The 26369-nt window shown below is 45.8% G+C and overlaps 5 non-coding genes across 5 annotated transcripts; 4 read left to right on the forward strand and 1 right to left on the reverse strand.

Annotated features, from left to right (window-relative positions):
• The first annotated feature begins 8554 nt into the window (after positions 1-8554).
• Positions 8555-8626, forward strand: TRNAC-GCA. The gene has a single exon. It is a non-coding gene; the product is annotated as a tRNA-Cys (tRNA).
• A 958-nt stretch (positions 8627-9584) lies between these two features.
• TRNAC-GCA lies at positions 9585-9656 on the forward strand. Its single transcript has one exon. It is a non-coding gene; the product is annotated as a tRNA-Cys (tRNA).
• A 7964-nt stretch (positions 9657-17620) lies between these two features.
• Positions 17621-17692, forward strand: TRNAC-GCA. The gene has a single exon. It is a non-coding gene; the product is annotated as a tRNA-Cys (tRNA).
• A 3311-nt stretch (positions 17693-21003) lies between these two features.
• Positions 21004-21075, forward strand: TRNAC-GCA. The gene has a single exon. It is a non-coding gene; the product is annotated as a tRNA-Cys (tRNA).
• A 3266-nt stretch (positions 21076-24341) lies between these two features.
• Positions 24342-24413, reverse strand: TRNAC-GCA. The gene has a single exon. It is a non-coding gene; the product is annotated as a tRNA-Cys (tRNA).
• Between the last annotated feature and the right edge of the window lie 1956 nt (positions 24414-26369).

The raw sequence follows: 26369 nt of genomic DNA on the forward strand, positions 1-26369 counted from the left end.
TACTTATTCATGAGAGACACAGAGAGAGGCAGAGAGAGAGGCAGAGACAGGAACAGCAGGCTCCATGCAAGGAGCCCGATATGGCACTCGATCCCAGGACTCCGGGATCATGCCCTGAGCCAAAGGCAGACACTCAACCGCTGAGCCACCCAGGTGTCCCACCATTAGGTTTTTGGATTTTGCTTATATTTATTTTTAGATTTATCTCCTCATACTTATTGCAGGTCTTTTTTTTTTTTTTGAAGTGTAAAATATTAAAGTGATTTAAAAGTCTAGGCAATAGGAAAATGTATACTCAGGGAAGAGCCACTCCCTATTCCACCCCTCCACACCTCATTTTCATCCTCTTCTGAATAATGTTCTATTTATCGATCTGGATGTAGGGTTGCCAGGCTTATTATAATTTTTTTTGTAATTCATAAAGATGAACACTTACAATTTGTGCATTTTTGTATGTTTCATACCCAAATGAAAAAAGTTTAAAAAATAAACCCACTGGAATGTACCAGTCAGTATTCAATCAACGCAGTGGAATCACAGTAAGTGTTATTGAATATGGGAATTATTATAGAAATAAGACCTTGCACAATTACGTGATGGGCTGGTAGAGGGAACAGTCCAGGAGAGGGAGTTGGAGGATCAAAGAAGAGTCACCTCCTAGGGAGGTGGCAAGGGATGGCAAGGTGGAAACAGATGAAGAGAAATCCAGCCAAGCACATCCTGCCACTAGAATGGGACCAGGAAGGGGCTGGTGAAAACTTGGTAGGAAATTACCACTTCTGCTTAGCTACCAGTTCTCATCCTCAAGCAGGTATCTGGTGGCAGCACGGGTGCTACTGCTGATAGACGGAGCTGGTGGTTGGGAACAAAAGCTGGGATCTGCTGGTGCCTGTGTCTGTACATCCCAGCACCTAAGCACAACGACTTTCAGAGCATTCCCTTTAAGGAAACTGAGGCACCAGAACCCTGTCCTGGCCAGTCTGAGCCCTGACTCTCCAGAGCCCCTCCTGCAGGCTTCTCCATTCTGATAACCACAGCTCCTCCCCTTTTCCCTCTCAGCTCCAGGAGTGAGCGCCACTTTCTGGGGTAAGAGGTGTGCATTGCTCTGCTGCTCTCTTTCCTCGCACATCCTAAGCACAACTTAACCAATTCCCCACCTTACATTCTCTCTGTGGAAATGCCCAGTGTTGCTTCTGATTTCTGACTGTACCTTCACTGGCAAATCTCTCCTGATATGTGACTCACCTTTATTCTCTCTTTCCAGAGGATTTCAGTGCACAGAAGTTCTTCATTTTCATGAACTAGAATGCATCCATCCTTTTCTACATTTTTTAAAAAAGATTTTATTTATTTATTCATGAGAGACACAGAGAAAGGCAGAGACACAGGCAGAGGGAGAAGCAGGCTCCATTCAGGGAACCCAATGTGGGACTTGATCCCAAGACCCCAGGATCACATCCTGAGCCAAAAGCAGAGGCTCAACCACTGAGCCACCCAAGTGCCCCTTCTTTATGGTTTTTCTGTGTGTGTCTTAATAAAGACATTCTTTTTCTGCTTCAAATTCCTTAAAGGGTTTTTCTCATAGTTTCTTCTAAAGTTGAAAAGATTTGTCTTTATATTGAAGTCTGCGATCCACCTGGAGTTTATTTTGGGTATGGAGATGTATTGGAAAGTGCATCCTTCCCCGCGGCTCTACCTACCATGCTACCTCTCCCATATAGCAGGTTTCTTTCTATGGATGGGTCCATTTCTAGAATCTTCCTCTGGTTTTAATAGCCTTCTCTGTCTGTCCTCAGGCCAGTACTACCCTGTCTCACAGCTTTATAAGTTTCCACAGCTTATAGGGCTAGTTTCCTTTGGAAAGGCTAGTTTCCCTTCATTTTCTTTTGGAAAACCCTAGCTTTCCCCAGCTCTTTCTCTTCCGACAAAACCTTTAGGACTAGCGTGTCAAGCGTGATGAGAATCATGATTGGGATTTTGATTGGAATTGCACTGAATCTATAGATGAATTTGGGAAGCATTAACATCTTTACAAAATCATTGTTTTGTCCTATCCAAAATATAGCATATTTCTTCATTCATTTAGGTTTCCTTTAATGTCTTTCAAGGAAACTTTAAAATTGTCTAAACAAAGGTTTTGGGGGCACCTGGGTGGCTCAGTTGGTTGGGAGTCTGCCCTTGCCTTAGGTAATAGTTTTGGGATCCTGGTTTGCTTCTTTCTGCCCCTCCCCTCTGCTCCTGTGCTCACATGATCTCTCTCATTTTCTCAAGTGAATAAATAAAATCTTTAAAAAAATGGTTTGGGGGCACCTTGGAGGCTCAGTTGTTGAGCATCTGTCTTTGGCTCATGTCGTGATCCAGGGGTCATGGGATTGAGTCCCTGCAGGGAGCCTCTTCTCCCTCTGCCTATGTCTCTGCCTCTTTCTGTGTGTCTCTTATGAATAAATAAATAAATAAATAAATAAATAAATAAATAAATAAACAAACAAACAAATAAATAAATCTATCTTTAAAAATTTTTTATTTTTAAAAAAAAATTTAAAAAGGTTTTGTACAACTTTTATTTATTCCTAGGACCCCATATTTTTGTTACTATTTTAAATGCTATCTTTTCAAATATTTTATTTCTAATTCTTCATTACTGGTGTATAGAAGTAGATTTGATGTTGATAATTTCATGGTTTGTCTTGACATTTATTAAACTCGGTAATTCAAATACTTTGTAGGTTATTTTCTATTGAGATAAGTATAGTATCCGTGAATAATGGATGTTTTGTGTCTTCTATTCCATTCCCCTCCCCCCTCTTTTGCCCTAATACACCATCTCTGGTTTTAGGTACAATCCTTGCCTTGTTTCCGAGTTCTCGAGAGAAGGCTTCCAATGCTGCCCCACTGTGAATCGTGATTCGTGGTGCTGTTTTTTTTTTTTTTTTTTTTTTTTTTACGCCCTCCTAATGGATTTTGAGAATCTTTTTTTAACAAGAGGAATTTTAGTATGAGGATTTCCCCACTTCCTTCTCTGCCTTTTCGCTTTTCAGTAAGAAGGGGGAACATCACTAAAAGAGCCAGAAGACCAGCAAGGGAGATCAGCTGGTAAGGGGCATTCTGTGGTGAACTGGCTCCTCTCTGGCAACAAAGAGGAGAGCCCCAACTTGGGGTGGAGGGTAGGGGTAGGGGGTGGGGTGGGGTGGCATGGAGGTGTTGAGTTTAAAGGAACAGACACCAAAACACCAATGGTGTTTATGTGGCTGGTGGCGCCTCAGATAATCTGGATTTACTGCATACAGAAGCCTTTGTGAAGGTTGCTATCTTTGCTTCCATCCAACAAATTTATCGCACACTAACTTTTATGATTACTGTTGTGGTGGGTCCTGTAGAAAGATGCAGAGACATTGCTTTTTATTTTTTCAACAAGGAGGACTTTCTACTTGGGTCATGAACGTAAGTCACTAAACTAGATTGAAGGAATGATGGGGGGTTACTCCCCTTCCCCCGGTTTCCCTTTGTAAGTCTGTGCACTCTGAGCACGCAGACATAATAGGCATAATACGCACTCTCACTGCCCCTTGGGCCCCTTTTGGGTGAGTGTCTTTTCTCTACACTTCTGTGATCAATGGCCTTGATCTTGACGGTATGCGGGCCAGTAGGAGGTTCACCTCCTAGGGCAGCAGTGCTGTGCCTCAGGGCAGGGGTTCATCCAGCAGAGGTTCTCCAGCACCATCCCTGCTGCTCCAACTGTGCGGACCTTCTGGTGTGAGCCTCCTTAGGACAGTTGGGGTGGCTTCCTGGGCCCCAGGCTGAGGATTGTACCACTCTAGCTAAATAATTCCAGCCATTTGTCTATATTCAGTCAGGACCCTGCCAAAAGCCAGGAGGTAACTGTGGCGAGAGGACAGAGCAGAGAGATGAGGAAGGAAGCCCCCACATCCATCCCGTGGTGGGACAGTAGGGTGCAGAGGGCAAGTTGTAAGTAGGTGGACTCGCTGAGCAGAGCAAGGAAGGCCAAAGAGGCCCAGCTCTTAGCAATGAGTTTTCAGGTAGGGCCTTCAAAGCGGTGCTAAGAAAAACAAGACTGCAAGATTGTGAGCAAAGAAGTTTCTGGGAGCCAGAGTTAGGTGGAAGTGGGAGGGGTGAAGAGGGTGGGATCTATATGGAGGAACAGGGCCAAAAGGTGCTAATATCCTGAAGGGAGACTTTCTTTATCTCCAGAGCTTTCTAAAAATTGATAGAAATTTCAGTGCACAAGGGAGGCAGGTGTTGCAACACAGGTGAAAAGATATTTATTAGACAACTAGTAAACCAGGGGTTATAGCTCAGGGGTAGAGCATCTGATTGCAGATCAAGGGGTCCCCAGTTCAAATCTGGGTGCTCCCTGGCCTGAGTTTGGCTTTTGTACTCCCACCAAATGAGACCTTCTGGCTGGCACTTGTTTGGCAGATTGAGGGATGCTGTCCTTTGTGAAAGCTGCAGGAGACAGAGAGGGAGCTCTCTAAGTCATCTCCTGTGCTAAGGCAGTGGAAAGTTCCAGAAGCAAAAATGTGGTTGGAGTCATGACCATATTAAGATGCTATGTGGACCCAAGGTATGTCTGAACAGGAGGATTACCAGGGAAGGTGATTAAACACACACATTCCTCAGGCCCCCAATCCAGAGGGACTGGTTTACTGGTCTGAGCTGGGGCTCAAGAAGCTCTCTTTCTCAATAACACTCTTCTTTCTTTTCATCCTCCCACATCACAGAAACACTAGATGATTCTCCTGGGCTGCCACATTTAGCAACCGCTGTTCTGGAGCATTCTAAATGCCTTTCTAGGATAACATCAGTGGCTTTAGATGTCTTGGTCATGAGCTGGGGTGAGGAGGAGCTGCAGGGATGTCGGGTGGAAGGAGGTTGGGGCCGAGAAAGGACAAGGTGAGCAGGAATGGATCCAGTCTGCAGTGGAGCTGGTTTCGTGGGGTGCCTAAAAATAAACAGAGGGTGTTGATGGGGCGACCAGTTGCTTAGGAGCCAGCTAGAACAGGTGGGGGCAGGTGGAGGCAGGGGGTCTACCTACAGATCAAGGGTCTCCCATGCAAACCCACATGCCTCCTACCGCCTCTCAGGTTTTGACTTATGAATGACTGTCTTCTCGCTGTTGGGCCCTGCAGGGTTGAGTCTTCCTGAAAGGAGAGAAGGGAGCCCAGATGGTTTTAATCTTTGCCAGAAAGCCTCTCCAGCTTCTTGGGGCTGCAAGTGAACTTCTCCAGAACTGGCCTAGTCCCCTGTTAACACTTACTGTTAGAGCTTTGCAGATATTACCTTTCCCGTGGTCCCACCTCCACCACCTATGAACACCTATGTGGGGGATTGTGGGGATGGAGACTCAACTCCTTTCACCTGCACCTCATCCCTACTGAGCTTGTCATTCCTACAGAACACCTCATCCCTACTGAGCAACTCATCCCTACTGAGCATGTCATCCCTACTGGGCACGTCATTCCTACTGAGTGTGTCATCCCTACTAAGCATCTCATCCCTACTGAGCACCTCATCCCTACTGAGCATGCAGCAGACCCCTGGGTCTCCAGTTTCTCTGCTCTGAGCTGCCTCAGCAGGGAGTGCACAGAGCAGGGGGTCTAAAGGGAGGGCGGCGAGGGAGCCCTTCAAGGAGAATGCTGACTGTAAGGAACTGGCTTATATATATGAGAGGCTTTGAGTCACTGCACTCAGGAGGCCCTGTGTCACCCTGGGGCTACTTTTCTGCCCCCTGCATTCACATGGCGACCTCGGTTGCCTGCCTTCAACAGGGACACTGGGAGTGCACTGTGGGGCATCTGCTTTCCATCTGAACAGCAAGCAGACACAGGTAGGGCCCACTGGGGTGAGTAAGTTGTAATGTTTTCTCAGGAAGATGACCAAGGTTAGGGAGTTCTTCAATGCTGGCTGGTGGAATTTTGGAGGAAAGACCAGAAAGGAGTGGTTTCAGTTCTGTTCTAATTAGTGCTCACTTAGACTGTGTGCCAGCATCTAGATGGTGGACTAGTTGTCCCTTAAAGGCATTCACAATTCAGGTCCATATACCCACATCATGAGCATATGGCAGGGGGTGCTTCTAGCCAAGTGATTCCTGCAAGCTATATCAGACTTCAATGTGTCAGTTTACTGCTCTGTTTTATTCCACTTGAAATTCTTATTCAGGACATCAGGAGACCTCTCACTCTATTTGACCTCTCCATAGATTTAAACACAACAATAGCTAAAAACAAAAATCTAAAGCCAGTCCTTGATAATCCCTGGCAGGTTCCACACCGCCTCTCCCCATCAAAAACAAAGGAATAATAATAGTCAATAATAGTATCATTGTAGCTACAATCTGCTTACTCACATAAAATATTAGCCTAAGAAACAAATACATTATGTTGTAAGGAGTAAGGCAGTTTCTTTGCATATTTTGAACAGTGTGGAAGGAAGCCGGTGCCTCCTCTAGGAAGCCTCTTTGGCTCTTGCAGAGATGCAGGCAGGGGCAATCTGGGCAGGAGAAAGAGCATAAGCAAAGTGGGACATAAAGTGCCTCCAGAGATGTCCTAAGTGCTTGGGGACGAAGAGTGGATGGAGTGGGTTGGAGCTCCAAGGGGAGCAGAGCCAGAGGTTGAAGGGCTTTATATTCAAGCATTTGGTTTTAGTCCACTGAAACCCTCTATCTTTTCTCAGCCCTCCAGAGTTTTCTTTTACCCCTTTGCTCCCTGCATCAGTTTTCATCTCTCACTGAGGTCAGGTCACTCTGCTCTGGTGGGAAGGACACTGCATTGCACCCCAGACCGCTCTACCCTTTCTCCTCCAGGAGAGCACCCAGTGGCACTACTTAATCAACATTATTTTCTCAGGGCCAAAAGGATAAACAAGTCTTTTTGAGGTAAGCCAGGAGTTTCCGGGAAGCTGCACTTGTCAGGACTTTATGGTAAGAGATGGCTTGCGATGAGGGCCCTTGAGTGGGGCCAAGGGGAAAGGTGGGAGTTTGGCATGATTTGCTCATCCATCTGAGGCCGAAGTGGGCTTTGTCAAAGTTCCAACTTGTGTGGCATTTATTTGTAGGCTTTACAAATTCAGGATCTAGCGGGTGCAAAGTAATGAGAGGTTCAGAACTGTCTGTGTGGATGTTAAACAAGACTACATGAGGGGCACTTGGAATTGAAGCAGACCTCTTGGTCTTCACTCAGCTACCACATCAGGCCCCTGGTCTGGCCCAGCCACCTCTCTTCTCCTGGAAGCTAAGACCCAGGGTCTTGTTGCTTGTCCTTTGTTCTCAGTGTGCCTTCCAGCTCACCAGCAGGCCTGCTCCATTGCTAGGCAGACTCCTTGCCAGTCACTCTCCCCATCTAGTCCCCAGGCCTTGCCTTCAGCAGGCCCTCCTCAACCCTGACCTCTGCATAGGCCAGGAGGGAGTGGGGATGGAGAAGCTAGAATCGCTTCCTCGGGGTTCATTTTGGCTCTTCTGGTTGTGGAAAATCTTAGGTATTCAAAGAAAACTAAGCAGTTGAAACATGAAGTTATCATGAACTTCAGGAAAAACAGAAAGTTTTACCAGAATTCTTAGTTCCATTTAGCACTATGAACATTACTAACTAATAACAATGAAAATACTAAACTTAGAAAATTACTTAACCAAAAGTCAAGATACAGTTGCAATAGAAAACTGAGAAGGGAAGAAGGCACATAAGTTATAATCTTCATCATAAAAGTAAGACAGTTGATGTCTAAACCTGATTAAGTTAGATATTACATATTATGAGATATTTATATTATTTGAAATCATGGCAGCAAATGGACTAGAAGAAACAGGCAAAACGGTAGAAGGTGGTTGCCTCTGAGTGGCAGGAAGGAGATAGAAAGGATTGATTTTTTTGTGATAAGCTTTAAAAACAGTATTTGACTTTTAAAAATAATTGCACAAGGTACTTCAATAAAAACAAAAAATATAATATTAAAAATATCTATGTTCTGTGGGTGGCGGTGTAGCTCAGGGTGGAGATATTCACTGTAACTCAAGAGTTCCCTGGCTGGAATCCAGAGGCCCTGTGTAATCCTCATGTCTCCATGTCTCTGAGATACTTCTAGAACAACTCCTTGATCCAGATCAGGGACTGGAAATTTCACTAACCTCCCCAGCTGCCAAATTTGATGAATAGACCCACACCCTGGAGAGACATCTTCATATGTAAGTACTGCATGTGTTCCCAAAGAGTTTAGGCAGGATCTCTTCAAGTTGCTGTTTTGTGGTGTAGAACTAGAGAAAAGCAGACAAGTAAATCCTAAGAGGCCTTGCAGTAATTAGTCAGTGCTTCTTCTGGCTGCTGCTATGACCACAAACTGAAGAAAAGGGGGGAGATGCAGACATGTGGAGGGGTAAGGCTGGGGACTCCAGGGACTGGACAAGGACCTCTCTGGGCTGAATTTGTGGAGGAATAAATTGCTCGTTTTATCAGCTCTCTAGAGACAAATAGAAACAATGTGTTGTAGGAGTTCTGGGTGTGACTATGAAGGTAAAAGGTGCTTATTAGACATTCCTATCAAGTAGGGGGGTATAGCTCAGGGGTAGAGCATTTGACTGCAGATCAAGAGGTCCCTGGTTCAAATCCAGGTGCCCCCTGCCCAATTGTTTTTCCTATTCACAGCTGTTGCCCATATTCCAATGTCCTTTCATCCATGCTAATTATGGTCCCTCCTGAAATCAAAAGCTACAGTTTGGCCCTTGCACAACAGCAATCTGGATGGATTGCCCCTTGCATGATTGCCTATACTAATGCGCTGGGTATCCCTCCTCCTCTTGGCATCTAGCCTTTTCCCCCTTTCTCTATATATCTCATTTCTTTAACTCTATTGGGTCTTTAAAGAGAAGGCAGGGACTCATGCTGGAAATTCTGCTGGGCTTTTCCCAGAGTAGACCAGCATAGATACAACAAACTTCCCAGGATAGGACAGTAAATGGTAACCTTAAATTATTACCCTCACCCCTCCTTCCCACCAAAAAGTTTGGCACAGTGGGGTCATGGTAAGACCTACAGAGACAAATCATAGCATACAGGTTCTCTTAATGTAGGCTAGACATTTCCCTCTGGGGTCTTTTCCCACACCAGAGCTCACTTACACACTTGCTTCAACCTTCTGGGTCTACAGCCTGGCTTAGATATTCTAACAAGGGAGATGGGAACTCTGCAGTATTGCTCCTCTAAACCCCAACTATTGGAGCTCTGCAATACTGTCTGAATTAGAGTTCATTTCTGTTTTCATTGAAAGGAGAAAGACAAGGACTGGGAGCCCTGATGGGTGGGTAGTTTTGGAGATAGTTGGGCGGGTCTTGGGCTAAACCAAAAAGGCAATGGGAAATGGGTTGTGGGATTCTTCAAGTGGCTTCTCTCTTTTCCTTGCTAATGACCCTACCAGGAACTAAGGCCTGGAAAGCTGCAAGTTGAGGGAGGATATCTTACCATGAACCAGGTCCGGCAACTTCCAGAAAGTCAGTCCTGGAAGGGGGCCATGACTTCATTTTGCAGAGCTAAGTGTTACCAAACAGATGAAAGGTATAAATTATGTAGCATCTGCAGCCTGGGGGTATAGCTCAGGGGTAGAGCATTTGACTGCAGATCAAGAAGTCCCTGGTTCAAATCCAGGTGCCCCCTTATTTATGTGCAAGTTTGGATAGTCCTTCCCCCTGCCCCTAGGATGGCTCCAGATTAAGAAGAAAGGTACCAGGAGACGTGCATAGACCATCCAGCTACACTCATTGACTCGCTGAACATCAACTATTGGTAGGTGCCAAGAACTTTGCCATGCTTTGGAGTTGTGAAGACAACTTGCATACATTTAGCAGCAACAGGTAGACATCAGAAGTTCTTGTGGGGATGTCTGATTTGATTCTAAGGGTCCCTGGGGTGAGGTAGAGAGTGTCACCCCAAATAAGTAGCTCAATCTCCCTTGCATCTATAAAATAGAGGATAATGATAGTACCACCTCATAGGGTTTGTGTGGGGGGGGGGGGCGGGGGGAGAGAATTTAAAGCATTTGGAACAGCACCTAGTACACAGATGTCAGTTATTATTAGCTGCAAGTCGGCCCTCAGGTAAGTGAACAGATGGTGGCTGTGTGAATCCTTTCATTATCGAACTATTTTGGAGACTGTCTGCTAAAGGCAACGATTTTGGTCTTAGTGAATTATTCTTTCCAGTGGATATGAAACCTTAGGACCAATGTCCTCTGGAGAAGTTCATAAAACTAGGCCACCAGTGGCAAGGGTGGTGCTTGTCTCTGTTCCCTGTGACAGAGATGCTATGATCGGTATAAGCTGATTCCTGAGTAAGAGGGAGTTCTTGGGGCTTCTTATGCTACTTAAATTTCTTTCCAGACTCTAAGGAACTGTTCCTACAAAGCCCAATTTATTTTATTTTTTTAAATGATTTTATTTATTTATTCATTATATATATATATATATATATATATATATATATATATAGAGAGAGAGAGAGAGAGAGAGAGAGAGAGAGAGAGAGAGAGAGGCTACCTTCCTCAGGCCTTCTGAGTTTATTAGCTTGTGGGAATAAAGGCTGATGTCTCAGACAGATCCCCTGCCCACCTAAGAGAGCCGTGAAATTGGGAGAAAAGTCACCTGGTTGGTGCTGAAGAAGCCCATGGGCTCCTGAGTCATATAAGGACTTAGAGTTGGAACCTTGCCTCGGTCCAGAAAGTTCCTGATCTCAACCATTCACCCTCTTGCGGAGGGAGAGGGATCTTGACATTTACCAAGTTCAATGAATAGAAATGAGAGTGAGTAGTGGGCATGGAGATGTGAGCAGAGACCTCTTCGCCCACTGTGGTGTACTAGATCTAAGCTGTTATGTAGCCTGTCACCCCACAGAGGAATGAACGTATCTTCCCAACAAGTGTCTTTCCTGTGTTGAAGCCACACTTGTGATTGTGCCATTATGAATCAGTAGGGTTGGCCCGTAGACAGCAGGCAGCCAGCCCACTGAAAATGCATTCATTATTTGTCTTTCTGCTGCATGTACTCCCCTCATCCCTGCCCGCCCCCCTGCCGGGCCACCTGGGAGGCCTCTGGTAACAGCCCTGCAGCCTCCCCTCTCCCATCAGTCACACTCCCGGGGCAGGGCAAAACCCCAGAGAGCAATCTGGCCTCTCAATTGAATTCCTCAAATACTTAATGCTGAGCTAGAGGCCAGGCCTGGGGTTCCGGAGGTGAGTGAAATCTAGTCAGATATTTTCTTCGACCCTTCCCCTTTTCAGAGGCTCTCCTTCTTGGGAAGAGTGATTTGCAACATAAAATATATTAGGAAGGAGCCTGGCCAGTCCAGGCTGACTCCATGAGGGCTCTGCAGAGATGGTGGGGTCAGTTGGGTCTGGAAGGTGAATGTCAGGCAGTTTGTGGAAAGCACATATACAAAGAAACAAAGATGCCATGGTTTTGGAGTGCTTTCTGGATCAAAAAGGTATGTATGGTGCATGTTTGTAAGAACCTGTATGTCATCGTGTATGCACATGTGTGTGACCATGCGTGCAGGGGTGTGTGTGTGTCTGGAAGAAGTTGGAAATATGTGTGTGTGTGTGTGTGTGTGTGTACACTATGACTATGCAAGGGACAGGGTGGAGGGCGTGTGACCGTGACCTTATGTCAGAGGCAGACCTTCAACAGAGGAGAGTCTGTTTGTAAGAGAGGTTTTGGAATTCAGACTTTGTTCTGTGGGTCACAGGGAGTCCTGCAGGCTGCAAAGAAGCAGCAAGAACCATCACTTTATCTCATGATGTCACTTAGGAGACATTAGCAAGAATGTTTACATGACTGAATTTGCCAAGACTCTTCCTTAACTGGTATTATTTTTTGAGCACCTACTGTGTGCTGGAACCATGCCTGGCAGTTTTATCTGAAGTTAACCATATTTGTCACAAGAAACGTATTCCTGTTTAAGACCAAGAAACTGAAGCTAATAAAGATCTTGCCCAGTGTCACAGACGGAATAAGGAAGCAGATGCAGAGGAGCAAAGGAATTCCAGAGAAACCTTCAGGAGCAATTATACAGGACCTGGTGACTGATGAGATGTACAGGATGAGGAACAGTGTGAGAAAGCAGAGTCGGATAATGAGAATGACTTTTGTCCAGAGAGAAATACAGAATAGCTACAGGGAAGGTGGGAGACCTAATCTAATTTAGGCTAGAGATCGGAGTGGGCTTTTGGCAAGGGGGAAGGAGCAAGACTGAGAAAAAACGGAGTCAGCTTCAGTCGTGGGCACCAGGGTAGAGGAGTCGTTTACTTGGAAGGGATGCGGGGCGTGTTTTCTTTGAGAAGAATGGGAAAGTAGAGGGGTCTCTGAGGTGTGGCTGCTTCTGTCCTGTCTGTTAAGCAGGGGTAGGGTCTCTGCGGAGTGAGGGGACAGATGGGGGAGAGGCATGTCCTTGATGAGCCTGTGATCCAAAGGAGTCAGAGGATCTGCTGTGGGGAGGGATGTAGCTTTATTGGAGCTGGGATCAGGTTTTGCTCCTCCATGACTCCACCTTTTGTGGACACTGAGAAAACCGCTGTTCCCTAGAGACTCTTGTCCCCACCCAGGTCAGCACAGGAAAAGAGCTAATGATTTTATTCCCGATGTCCCAGTTTTTTTTTATTCTAGGCAAATGCCAGCCCAAGGAATCTAGGTCACTCTTAATAGCAGACAAGTTGCTGGTTCCCTTGTATACACTCTGGGTCCAGGATCTGTTAGACCCACACTAACCATCTTTTGTGTGATCCTATCCTAAGAGAAATCTGTTAGCTCCCTGGACTCTCATGGATTTCTACCAGTTCCATTCCAGGGTGCAGGGATCTCATCTCTCAACTCCTGGGTCTCTTCCTATAGTTACCAAAAAAAGACAGTGAAGGAGCGTAAAAGAACTTAGAAGTTTCAGGACAAAGAAGGAAGATGACTTAAACCAAAATATTACCAGTGTTAACATTAAATATAAATGTATAAAATGGCACAGTAAAAAGACAAAGAATATAACTGGATCAAAAAACAACAACAACCACCATAGGTCGTTCCTGAGAGATAGGTAGAAAACAGAAGGATGTAAAAATATTAAAAATAAAAGGACAGAAAGAAATGTAACTATGGCAACTATATATCATGTAGCTGTATTAATACCAGACAAAATTGTTTTTGAGGCAAAAATCATTACCAAGGATAAAGACCATAATTTTGTATTGATAAAAAATCCAATTTACCAGTTGAGTACCACAATTCTAAATTTGATGCACCTAATAACAAAGCCTCAAAACATATTAAGCAGAAATTAACAGATTAAAAAAGGAGAAACGGGAAAACTTCCAACTGTGCGAGAGATCTTTAAATCCTTCTTTTGTGAATTGAAAGGACAAGCAGAGATATATCAGAAAGATATAAAAGATCTGAACAACATGATTGACAAACAGGGCCTAATTAACACATAAAGAACCTACACTCAGCAATTACAGAACATACACTCCCCCCCTCCCCAAGTCATTTATGGAACGTTCACACAAATTATTCATATTCTGAACATAAAGCAAGTCTTTACAAATTCCAAAGCAATTCAATCACAATGAATATGTATTCTGACTGAAATAAAATTAAGTTAAAATTCAAGTAACAACAAATAATGAGAAAACCTAACAAATCATTGGAAAATCCCCATCTTCTTGGAAATTAGAAACTATACTTCTAAATAATGCAGGGGTCAAAAAAGGCAAAAAAATTGCAATTGAGTTGGAAGTCAGAAAATATTTGAACTACACGATAGTGAAAGTACCAGATACTGAAACTTGTCAGTTGCCACCAGGGCAGTGTGCAGAGGGCAATTTAAAGCCTTCCTGCATTCACAGTATTACGAAGAGATAAGGTGAAAGTTAACTAACTCTGCAACTATCCCAGAAAAGATATAAAAGGGACAGTGGGCATGCTTGGGTGGCTCAGTCAGTGGAGTGACTGATCCTGATTTTGGCTCCGGTCATGATCTCAGGGTCATGAGATCCAGCTCCATGCCCGACTTATGTGCTGGTGGGCATGGAGTCTGCTTGGGATTCTCTCTCTCTGCACCCACCAGCCTCTTCTAAATTTTTTTTTTTAATTTAAAAATGAAAAGGATAATAGAGTAAAGCCAAAGGAAAAATAAAGAAGCAAGTAATAAAGATGAATTAATGAAGGCATAAATAGATTTTTTTCATTTATTTTCATAAATTGATTATATAGAACACAAACATACAAGAGATATGACCAATGAGGCAAAAGTTGTTCTTTGAAACAAATAATAAAAATGATAACCCAGACAAGACCAAGGAAAAAGAGAAAACACTAATAACTGATATAAGAAATATTCGAAAGAATACTTCATTACAATTTTAAAAAGATCATAGGATTATATTATGAATGACTTTGTGCCAATAAAATATAATATTCAGATGGCATGGAAAATTTTCTAGGACAATATAACTTACACAAATAGAGTGAGCAAGCTTAGCAGGACTGAGCTGGGTCAGTGGAAAAATCCAAGATTTTAACTGTTAGAGATGTCAGTACACCAACTTCCTACCCAATGAATGGTAAAGCTCTTCACTCTACTGTCTTCCAACCAAGATCATTTCCTTTACCAAAACGTCCACTCTTACATGGTCCCTCCAAACTTCCTTGTAAATACATGATATATGTATAATTGATGGGTTCATATCCAAAACATATTAAGAACTTGGGCAAAAGAATAAGAAAAATACAGACAACCCAACAGAAAAATGAACAAGAGATTTGAACAGGCCCTTCACAAAAGTAGAGACCCAAATGACCAATAGGGATTCAAGAAGAAACTCAAACTTCCTTAGTCTTTGGGGAGATGCCATTTAAGCCACAATGAGATAGCACTATATCCTCACCAGGACAGTTAAAATGGAGAAGGCTGATGGTACTGAGCATTGTGAGGATGTGGAGCAGTAGTATCTCTCCTACTTTGCTGGTGGTAGTGCAATTTGATATAACCACTTCAGAAAATGGTCTGGCATTATCAGTCAGAGTTGAAAATGTGAACCCTCTCTTATTCAACAAAAATATTCCAAGCTATAGACTTTAGAGTGCACATGTACATATAAGATTGTTCATTCCAGGGATGCCTGGGTGGTTCAGTGTTTGAGCCTTTGGTTCAGGTCATGATCCCGGGGTCTTGGGATTAGGTCCCTGCATCAGGCTCTCCCCATGGGGAACCTGCTTCTCCCACTGCCTGTGGGTCTCTCGTGAATAAATAAATAAATAAAAAAAATGTTCACACCAGCATTTCTCTTAACAGCTCCCAACTGGAAACAGCTAGAGTGTCCATTAGCAGTAGAATAGATAAATAAATCATGTATAGTCATGCAATGGAATGCTAAACAGGAATTAAAAAGAACACATTAGTGTTAGAGTGGACAAACATGAATAAATCTTAGAAATATGAGGTTGAATGAAGGAAGCCAGACTCAAAAGAATAAATCCAAGAACAGGCAAAACTAATCCATGGTGATAGAATGCTGGTTATCCTTGGGGAGAGGAGGGCAATTGGAAAGGGGTGCTAGGGAATCCTAGGAGGTGCTTAAATTTTCTGTGTCTTGATTTGGGTGATGGTTTTGGGTGTGTGTGTATGTAAACATTCATTGAGCTATACATTTAAGATTTGTGTACTTTGTGTACAAATTCTTCAATAGAAAGTAAAAAAAAAACAAGTTAATTACATCTTCCATTACAAGAACGTCTTATCTGATTAATTTTTCAAAGATACGTGATCATGTCTGAGTCTTTTGCTCTGCAATCTGGATTCCATGTCTCTCTTTTAAGACACTCCTTGATTTATTCAAATAATTCCATGGATGGAGTTTTTGCAGGTCCATTCCAATGTTTACTATTTCCGTTGACTCTCATGAATGTTAGCTAGTTTTCTCCTACATTTTTAAGTTTGTTCAGCAAACAGTGACATAGAGCTTCCTGTGTGCCAGTCCTGGTTCAAGTTTTTTATCTGCATTAACTGATCGAATCTCTACACCAGTTCATCAACTATATGGTATTATCATTTTACAGCTTATGTGGCAGAGGCATAGAGAGGAGAAGAAAGCGGAGAGAGAGGTCTCACAGCTGGGGCAGGTCTTGGATCCAGGCTCTCTCTGCCTTCTGAGTCTACCTTGTGGGCCTCCATACTACTCTGCTTCTCTCACACTTAGATTTGTTAAAAAACCCGACCCAGGGGAGTTCTAGGAAGTTTGTTTCCTGGTGCATTTCTTCAGGGAGGATTTACATTTGACTAGGAGCCTGGGGCACCAGTCACCTGAGTCCAACATGAATTAAAATAACTGCCTGCAGCTTTTCAGACCAGATGAAGGGTGTACACTTGCTCCTTAAGAGCTTAGCCCCTCCTAAGTGCTGTCTTTAGGCAAGCCTGTTTCTTTTCTGATTGCCCACCACATGTCGGGGTCAAGGCTTCATCTCTGGAATGGCCCCCCACCCCTGTACCACTGACACTGCAGGCCACCGTAATCTAGAGATGTCCACATGTCCTACTACATCGGTGCTCACTTCTGGGGCTCTTGCTGGCACCCAGTCTCTGCCCTCTGGAGAGTTCTGTGCTCTTGCAGGCTCTTGAATCCTTTCCATTTGACCTGGCAGTCTACCCTCTTTGTCAGAAACAAGAAATCCTGAGGTTTAGCATCATGGTAGAAAGCAGTGTAGAGATGAGAGTTTCTGCAGCCTCCTGGCCAGGAGGGGAAAAGAGAAGCTTCGAACTGGCTTCCGAGGAGATTGCCAGGGCTCCAAGGGAAAGGCTGGTGGGTAAGAGGGGGAAATGCCCATAGTAGGGAGAGATGGTTTGCAGAAGAGAACGTTTGCCAGCTCCTGTGACAGCAGGGGGAGCAGGGACTTGGCAAGGCTGGAGATGAAAAGGTGCTAATCAAAGATAAATTCATCTTTCAGATGTGATGGGGCATTGCCCACAGATAAGAACCCCTCTGGGTCAAATGGGGTTCTTCTCTAGTAACATTTCTTGGTCCTCGAATTATGTTAGTACAGGTCTGTTCGTGCTCTTGAGGATTCCTAAATCTACTCAACCATCTATTTCTGATGACTTCTTGAAGTAGATCATTCTCTGTCTAATTAGCCGGAGAAATGGAAGTTGGGAGGATCATCTTGTGTCCCAACTTGTGGATTAGTAGAAAGTACCCTGAACTGAATGTCAGTTTGTAAGGGTGGTGAGGGTCAGGCCCTCATTCAGTAGGTTTGGATAGATACTCAATCACATCAAGTTTCTGGGTTTTAGGTTCTCACCATGACGGGCATGACATTTGCCTCTGCAGGCATTCTAACAGCCAGTGTCGAAGCTTCTCCAGGCTGCTGCCCACCCCTAGGGGCTCCAGGCTGCTGCCAACCCCACAGGCTGAGGGGCTTTTGAGAAGGGAGCCTGTTGCTTGCTATACAGCACGTTGGTGAGTTTTCACCGAAGCAGGCCTGGCAGTTCCCGAGAGAGGTCCTTCCTGAAGTGGTTACTCATCACTTTACAGGTAGGCTGGGTGTGGCTGCACAAATGAAGAATATTAATTAAATCATACCATAGCAGAAGGGGGTATAGCTCAGGGGTAGAGCATTTGACTGCAGATCAAGAGGTCCCCAGTTCAAATCTGGGTGCCCCCTACTTATTCCTCATTTAAATGGATGCTGTATTTTTTTTAAACTTCTTCCTTATTAGACATCGACCTAAAGTTGTCTTTCCCCCACTGGAACCAGCAAAGCACCGAGATCTGGGGCTCAGGGAGGGGGCCCTCTCTACCTGCTCAAGTGCACACTGAGGCCCTGTTCAAGACCATTGTATGTCTTGTTCAAGCTCCACAAGTAAACTTCTGCATAAGGGACCAGTGAATTCCATCACCCATCTCAGAACTAGGGAGCATAATGACTTTGCATGGTTTGGAGGACAAGCAGCTGAGTGTTGGTAGACAGACTCAGAGTTCAAGGAGTTCCAAGATCCGGCGTGGAATTCAGAAGCGAGAGTCATTGATTTCTATCCCGCCTCACACCTTTATGACCTTTCTCCTGACTCCCTAAAATACATTTCACCACCCTCCGGGCTTAGATCAACAACAGACCTACACTCTAGATAGTTCTCATAATGAAGTATTTGGCAGCAAGAAAGCCTCAATCTCTATTACACGGGGCATCGGGAAAGTGCCGCAGAGAAGTGGCCATTGAGGGCTCCACAGTGGGACCCTGCCTAACCCAGGATGCTGGTCCAGAGCCAGCAGGTGGCAACGAGTCTCTGTCCTCTGTCCTCTGAGTTCTGTTATCAGCACATGACATGAGTGCCTGAGAAAACAGAACTCCTTTTATCTTCGGGGATGCCCTTGGAGTTTCCCTTTCCTTGGAGCTAATTCCTTTTTGTTAATGAGAGACTTGAATTTCTTAATTAGTGCTTGCTTATTTTTCCGGTTTCATAAACACTGGGAATTTTGGCCAGAGAGCTGGGTGGCTTGTCCTTTTCCTGTCCCTGCCCTCTCACGACACCTTCTGATGTTGGACCTCTCTTGGTGGTTTATTTCCTCCTCCTCCCTGAGGGGCCCGCTGGGATTGTGCAGGCGCTGCCTCTCTTTCTTACTCTTCTGGAGTATTCCCTAGGGACCCCTGCCCCCTGACTTAGTGTTTATGGGGCCGTGTGGATTTTCATCACTGAGCTGGGGCCGATCCCTTCCTTGACTATCTTGCTCCAACTGTGAATATAAAAACCTTTCTCACCTTTGGAACTGTCTGTCACCCTTTGGTTTTGTTGAGTCTCTGAGGACCTAGGAGGTGAGCATTCCTCTCATGATTTTCAGACTCCTCATGGTCTACACATCATCAGGCGCCCCCTTGGTGCCCCCTTGGCACCAGAGCCTTGAGTCCGAGAGGCCTCTGGGCAGGCTGAGAGGTCAGGGTGGAGTAGGCAGGTGTGGAAGAGGGCAGCGTGTGGCTGAGGGGCCAGGTGATGCTGGGGTCTGGGGAGGGCAATGGGCTGGCCCTTTGAGCTCAGACCAACCAAGGACATTGTGCATCCCAGCTGGGTGGTCAGTGCACCACCGGTGTGTGAAACCACAGCGACAGTGCTGGAGGGCAGGTGGCAGGAAAACCCACAGAATTGACAAGTGTCTGCAAACATTGCCGCAGATGTGGTGGGGGGAAGGACAGACTAGGGGGGCTTCGGGTTTGTGGCTGGCTGGGGTCCAGGGAAGGCAGGAAAGGAAAGAATACTCATAGCACTTTCTCTCAGTTATTTTTAACCACTCAGTTACCTGGAAGGCTGGAATGTGTAAACATTTGGGTTATTACATGTGTAAATTGGAAAATAAAAGAATCCCCTCATTGGCAGCAGCTGTTTGGTTTATTTTCTCCCATAGGAGATAAGATGATATATGTATTTTATAGATATGTTGTCTATAGCATATAAATACATATAAAAATTTATATTTACTTATTAAAGATTTATTTATTTATTTTTATTTATGATAGACACAGAGAGAAAGAGGCAGAGACACAGGAGGAGGGAGAAGCAGGCTCCATGCCAGGAGCCTGACGTGGGACTCAATCCTGGGACTCCAGGATCGCACCCTGGGCCAAAGGAAGGCGCCAAACCGCTGAGCCACCCAAGGATCCCCTATATTTAAATATATATTTTAGGGGTACCCAGGTGGTGCAGTCGGTTGGGCATCTGACTTGGTTTTGGCTCAAGTTGTGACCTCTGGATGGGGTGATCAATCAGGCTCTGCACTCAGCACGGAGTCAGCTTAGGATTCCCTCTCCTTCTGCCCCTCCTCACCTTTCTCTCTCTCTCAAAAAATTTTATATATATATAAAAATTTAATGTTTATACATTAATGCCTTTGTATGTGTGTATAATCTTTTTTTATTATGTAATCATATGCATACATGGTGTCTTTTTGAAAGCCCAAATGAGTTCACATCATACACATGCCACGTAATTTGCTTTTTGCCTTTAATGATACTGTTTAAGAGTCTTTCCATGATCGTACTCTGGACCTATGTTATCTTTTTCTGTTGCATCATACCCCATTCTCTGACTGCACCATGTTTGTAACCTATTTCCTGTCAGTGGATAGTTAGGTGGTTTCCAGTTTATTGCTAACACAAGAAAGATAAACGCTGCAGCAAGTTTCCACATACGGGCATCTTTGTGCACTCATATGGGTGTTCCTGAGGGATAACCTCCCAGGAGTGGAATTCTCCTAGAGTATAATTTTTCTTAAGTAATATTTTTATTATTTTTTATTTTTTTTTATAAAGGTCACATGCTCAACATGGAAAACTTGAAAGATAAATAAGAGCACCGAAAAAAGCTGAGATCATCTATAATTTCATTCAGACACACTGTTTCGTAACCGGTCTCTTCAGTTGACAAAGTATCATGGACATTCTTTTTTTTTTTTTTTTTTGAGAGAGAGACAGACAGAGCAGGAGCAATGGGGAGAAGCAGAGGAGAAGCAGGCCCCCCATTGAGCAGGGAGCCCTAGGACATGGAGCTCGATCCCAGGACCCCAGGGATCATGACCTGAGCCGAAGGCAGATACTTAACCAACTGAACGTCCTTCTATGTGATTAAGTAACATTTGGACATGGGCTCTGGACCTTCTCTCAGCATAGGGGAAGGCGCTGCCACCTGGTCACAGTTATGTCACCATGCCAGGGTGCCTGACATGGATGCTCAACAACTGTTACTGCTGGAGAGAGAGTGATCTGGATGATTTTAAAGCTCTCCCTGCCCATAGAGGTTAACAAGGTGCCCAGGGATATCCTCAGCCAGGTGCATATAGTAGAGGGAGAGGCCTGGCTGGTTTCCTGCAGGAGGAAGGCCAGAGCTGAGAGAAGCAGAGCTGGCAAAGGCATTCCAACCAGGGAAAACTGATCCCTGATGTATCAACACAGATATAAGGTGTTATTTATTCCACTATACCAGTTAAGGGGGTATAGCTCAGGGGTAGAGCATTTGACTGCAGATCAAGAGGTCCCCGGTTCAAATCCGGGTGCCCCCTTCCTTAACTTTACTTTTTTTTTTCTCTTTACTTTTGATCACAGGTGGGTCCCCTGTAATACAGGAGTAGCAGAGCCAGCAGGGGGCACTGCAGTAGGGTAGCTGCTTAGCTTTCTGAGCCCAGCACGGGGAGGTTAGCCTGCTCCAGATTCACAGACCCATGCCCCCAGGGAGGAATTCTGATTGGCTCTGTTGGACTGACCCCAAGGAGTGAAACTGTGAAAGACAGATCTTTCCTACCTCTTTTCTCTCTGCCTTTGGTGTAGAATCATGAGCTCCAGCGAGTATAAGGAAGCTGGAGTTGCATTCCAAAAATCAGTGAGCACAAGGACATGTAAGGAGCATCTGTCCTTAAAAGCTCACCTCACTCTGACAGGAAGACTTCTGGCCCCTGTAATTAATTCCAGAACCCCTTCAGACACTGACCTACTCCCTCAGGTCCAGTCAGTCCATGAGCCCTGCTCTGCTGTAAGCAGGAGGCATTCCTGTCCACCGTCCCCCTCTGCACAATCCTCTGCCTCCACCAGCCAGCCACAGCCTGAGACATCAGTGTCATCCCAGGGCTGTGTCGAGTGGAGGGCTCTGGACTTCTCCAAGGCCAGGGGTCCCCACTGGACTGCCCATCACTGCACCTGCTGTGTGAGGCAGTAAGAGCAGCAGAGTGTGCTTTCATGGAAATACAGCTCACAGACTCCAGGTCAGACTGCCCAGATCAGAGCAGTTGGGCATGGGGCCAGGGGACTCTATTTTTAACAAGCTCATGGGACGATCCCTGTGGAAAGTCAGAATTGGAAACTGCCAATTTAGTTTGGTGCCCATGTTATAGGCTTGAAAAGAGGTCATAATTAAGAGACATGCCCAGGCACACACACACACCTGATTAATACTAGGGTTGGGTCCACATCCCACATGGCTGGGCTTGGGTTCTTTCCACTTCCCTAACATGGGACAAGACATGACGGGGCCCACTGCTGTCGGCTGCTTCTGCCTCCCCGTAGCCAGGGCTGCACTGGGCTAGATGAGTGAGGCCTTCCCAAATAATGATCTGAATGATGTCCACCTCACATCCAACATGAAACAAGATAGGCTCACAGCAGCCTGGGAATCTGAACCTCAGACCTCCTGACCTACGGTCAGACCTCCTCCCTTGAGCCAGGGGCTCACTTCAAATTGTGTCCTATTGACACCATTTCATGATTGTGGCCTCTCCCAGGGAGGGACCCCCCCCCCAGGACCCAGTAGTTTCTGTTTATTCCTGTCAGCCCCCTGTCCTGGCTGACTCACCATTTCCTGATCATAAGCTCCTTCCCATTTCCCACTGACCCCTCATCTGATGCCTAAAGCCCCCTCTGGCCTGCCCAGTAACTCCTCCTCTTTCTGTCCCTGGATGGTACACTTTAATGCTTCCCTTCGCCTTCCCTCTTCACTCCACCTCTTCTGGGCTCATTTGTTCTCACCCCTGCTCCCCCCTCCCTCAGCTTCACCTCTTCAACCACTGGCTGGATGTTGCTTCTTCATCTCAAGGCCAAATCCCGGGGCTGAGCCTGGGGGAGGCATTTGGCCAGGAAGGCTGAAGCCACCCTCTGAGTGAGCAGCCCCTTCTGCCTTGAAAGGCCTCATGTCTGGGCTCAGCACATCTAAGGGGGCAGGGATTGGGTCTAAGGCTGCCTGTTTGGGGTACCAAAGCCCCACAGCCTTCTGAACTGGCGTGGGGACTCTCACTTTGTTGCGGAGCCACTGCCTAGGACAGTCAGATCACACCCCTCCCCTGCAGGGGACCCTACACTATCCCTTCCTGGAGCCATTGGCTATGTGGATTCCAAGCCTGTAGCACAAATATCCTGGTGGCCCAGGAAGACCCCCTGGGTGTTTTCAGTTCTCACAGCCTCACGGCGAGTGGGCAGCTTCTGCATTTGGTGGGCCAGGGCCAGGGGTGCTGGACCCTCTGCAAGTAGTTCTATCAGCCCCGATGTAAGAGGAAACCCATGAGGATTGGTAGCACTTGGAGCTGGGATTGTTTTCTCCATATCCTCTCATAAATCCCCTTTACCATTTGGGGAGTACTCTTCTTCCCAGATAAATGCCCCAAGTTTCACGCAAGAGACCAAGGAGGCTCCCAATTGAAATGAATTTAGCACCTGCAGGATCCAGGTTTGCCTTTGGGGTTCTGCTGTGCTACGAGGTGCCTTCAATAGATTTTCTCATTGAGGTCATCAGAGCCCCACATGTCCTTCCGAGGACTGAGAATGTAGAAGCTGGACCTTTGATCCAGTCATTCCCAGTGTGATGGAATCAGCCAACGGGTCCCTTGCTCCCAGTGGCACTTCATTTCAGCCAAGTACAAGCAACACTTTATTCGGCTGTTTTTGCCTCTGTTAACCCTGGGCTGCTAGATTCCTAACCAGGAAGGACCAACTGGACTTTTACTGACTTCAGTACAACTAGGTCAGGCAGGTAACCCCCGGTTCCCACACATCTGCATTTTTCTGAGGATCTCTTGCTTGCAAATTACTCTGGGTCCCAGTACGAGTCACCCACACAAGTACAAACCCAGCACATGCCTCTGTCTGATGGAATCAGACTAGACAGTCGTTGGCAGGCTGGCAGGAGCCCACGGTCCTGGAGGGAGGGTGGGAGGGCGAGGCTCAAAGGGACCCCCAGTGGCTGAAATCGCAGCCAAAGCTACAACTAGCAGGTGGGGCAGGAACCACTGTAGCCCCCAGAGACCGCTGGATGGACCACCAGCTCTGCTGAGGAGCCAGAGCTCTGTGTCCTGGAAGGAAGCGCACTCTGTAAAGTCTGAGCTGGGACCTAGGCCAGCAGTGGGAGGGAAGTGGGGGGCAGCAGCATTTGGCACATCTGTTTGGTATAGCAGGTTGCAGAGCTGTGCTTTCTCACCAAGACTCACTATTTTGGGGTGGGGTTCAGGTGCTGGGTGGCCACAGAATAACACAAATACCCACTGGAGGCCACTAGAGAGGGACTGACCAGCATGGTGGGGGTGGTTGGTAGAGCCCACTTGAATCTGTGAGAAAGGCAGGAGGTGAACCCCAGGGGTCCTGGTCTGTCCCTTATCTCTTCATATTGGTTTCTTTCTTTTATATGTATATGTATATATATATATAGCTTTTTCTTTATGTTTCATTCATTCATTTATTTATTTAATTGAAGTTCGATTTGCCAATATATAGTATAACACCCAGTGATCGTAGAGGTTTCAATGTTGGGGGTACAACAGCTGTTATAGGGCATAAAAGCAAGCATAATAAGAGGCGCCTGGATTTGAACCAGGGATCTTTTGATCTGCAGTCAAATGCTCTACCCCTGAGCTATACCCCCACTCATACATAGGTGTCTAATAAGCACTCTAATCCTGCGGAGCCACACCCTGACCGCCTCCACCTGCAGAGGTGTCCTCGGTAATACTCTGCTATCCCACAGCCCTGCAAAGGTGCCCTACCTGTCTGTCCACCCCTGCCCCTTACCTCTACTTATAGCCAGCACTTTTCCATCCCTCAGCCCCTGGCTGGAGGCACTAGCCTTAAAAACGTTGAGGTTTGCAGCTAGGACATCCTCCAGACTCACCTAGAAGAGCAGGACTCAGAATTAGCTGCTCAACAGACCCTCTGAGGTTAGGGTCGGGGAAGTAGGGCTAGGAAAAGTAGATGTTGTTGGGCCTCACCTGGGAACCCCTACACCAGACTCTCTGGGAAGGGGGCAAGGGACAAGTGGAGTTCCTCACAAGTTCCCGATGATTTTGGAGCTTCCCATTTACTTTGTGGCTTGTCCTACCTGGTATAGATCAGGAGGAGGAGGAGAGACCGTCATTAAAATCAGGCCCATGGAGATCCCTGGGTGGCTCAGCGGTTTTCCCTGTGTCTCTGCTTCTCTTTCTCTCTCTCTCTCTCTCTCTCATAAATAAATAAATAAATCTTTTAAAAAAAGATTAAAAAAAAAATCAGGCCCAAATAAAACATGCCTGGTTTAGTGACCAAGTTATGACTTGAATCTACATTTATGATTAAAGGCATCTCTGCGCTAAACTGGGTGGGAGATGACCTCCTCCCCCCTTCACCTTTCTTTTCGCCCTTTATGTTTCATTGTTCCATGTGCTGGATGGAAGATAGAACCTGAGAGAAGGTGCAATGTATGGAGAAGTGGTGAGGTAGGAAGGAGAGGTTCATGGCCATTGGAGCACAGACCCAGACAGGGTGATTGCAAATGTGTGGTCAGAACAAGGGGAAGGGCCAACAGGTGACACATCGACTTGAACCAGGGACTACATGACATGGGGTCAGATGCCCTTGCCCTGAACTCTGTCCCCGTTGAGTGTCAACACCAACACCAACATCTGCTGGGTGTTCCACTGAGCACCGCATCCCCTGTGTGGTTGTGCCTGAGCAGCCATCGTGCATAGTACCTTCTCATCTCTACTGAACTAGGAGGAACTGGCTGACTAACCTCATCTGGACAGACCCCTATCTGACTCTGAACTTACTCTGTCCTCCAGAGACTTCTAGAGATCTTACTTGCCCACAGCTCTGCACCTCCTCCGTCTCTATGGGGGGCAACAATCATCGTTGAGAGCTGGAATCTTCCCTCTTTCCTTCCCTCCCACTCTGCTCCTACTTCAACTGCCCACTCCTTCTAGTCCCACCCTGATGATCACCCTCTGCACAGCAGGGTTCCCTGGGCTGCCTTACATTGTCTATTCTGTTCCCTCTGCTCTTCTCATTCCCTACTCCTTGGTTTTATTTATTATTTATTTATTTATTTATTTATTATTATTATTATTTTTTAAATTATTTTTTATTTTTTTACTGCTTGGTTTTAAAGGAAGGTGCCTCACTGGAGAGGTCATGGCGCCATGTTGGCCCTACACCATCAGCTCAGCACAGCTGGATGACTTGGGACCAGATACAAGGACTGGCTATTGGAGCACCAGACTCAGGCCTCAGTCTCAGGCCATCTCCTGGACTGTGACCAGAGTAGTTCTATCATTGTAAGAAATTATATGCAAATTATAAACATACTATCTCTGAAATGACCTATTTGCTTTTCTCCACACAGGTTAGTTTTGTTTAAAAAAAAAAAAAAGCAACAATTCTAATTGTCGGAGTCACTTAAAAAAGATATGCTTTTATCTGAAAAGAGACAGATTTCAACAGATTAAAAATGGATCAGTGGAGACTGGTCCCAACCGTCCGGGATCCCCCAACCCCACCTGTTTTCCTCCTGATGATGCTATCCCAAGGGCTCAGTATCCAGGCTGGTGGTCTCATAACACAGAGACAT

This window comes from Canis lupus, chromosome 16, assembly GCF_011100685.1.
Source record: "Canis lupus familiaris isolate Mischka breed German Shepherd chromosome 16, alternate assembly UU_Cfam_GSD_1.0, whole genome shotgun sequence".
NCBI classification, from domain to species: Eukaryota; Metazoa; Chordata; class Mammalia; order Carnivora; family Canidae; genus Canis; species Canis lupus.